This window comes from Aplysia californica, unplaced genomic scaffold, assembly GCF_000002075.1.
Source record: "Aplysia californica isolate F4 #8 unplaced genomic scaffold, AplCal3.0 scaffold00185, whole genome shotgun sequence".
NCBI lineage: Eukaryota > Metazoa > Mollusca > Gastropoda > Aplysiida > Aplysiidae > Aplysia > Aplysia californica.
In genome coordinates, this window is record NW_004797455.1 from 69606 (window position 1) to 70474 (window position 869).

Sequence of the window (869 nt, forward strand, 5' to 3'; positions counted from 1 at the left end):
GCAAACACGCCGATGAGGTACGAACCTTCACCCTGTGGATCTGAGTGCACACTTTAGGTGTAAATACGCTTGTTATGGTCGCTTTTAAGCACAAGGGGGCTATCCCGAAAAATGCTGTTTTGAGAAAATCGAAGGCAAAGCTTTTGCCCCTTGTTCAGTTTCTTTAAAAGACATGTAGAGTTTTGTCTATAACCAAACAAATATACACACCAATGAAACCAAACTTCTCCTGTAGGTAGGGCAATGCCCACTTTTTGTGTAGGTCAAGATTTCTGGAAACTGCTTGTCCTTAAAAGCAACCATATGTCTTTACCCTATTTACAAAGATTTCTATAAATCTGTCTATCCTTTTAACATAATGATAGATTTAAATTTGTTACTATAAAACTTTTTGGCACTTACATGATCAAAATTGAGTGGATAGTGCCGTAAAACATCAACTCAATCAATTGATCAAGCATGCCTTAGACGACCAGAACTGAGTCGATAGTGCTGTAAAACGCCTACTCCAACAAACAAAACAAGCATGCCTTAGAGTAACTTTTCCTGTTCTGGTAGAAATAAAGCTTTAAAGGGAAAAGAATGGAAGAAACAACGTTAACTCTATTTTAACCCCAGAATTATTTTCCTCGTGAGACGGAATTTTTTCTAGATCTCGTAAAGCACATAACAGTCGATACTCGCCAAATATTCATAAAATGCCTCAGCTAAAATTGTGTCAAAAATGTTTATCTAACATTTCTGGGTCAAAATAAATGTGTTCTGTTTTGTAAGAGATTGTATTAGCAGTATGAAATGCTTCACGTATGCTGTGATCTGATTGGACGCTGGGACCGTCCACTCGGGGACTGGGCGAGTTTCACTGGATG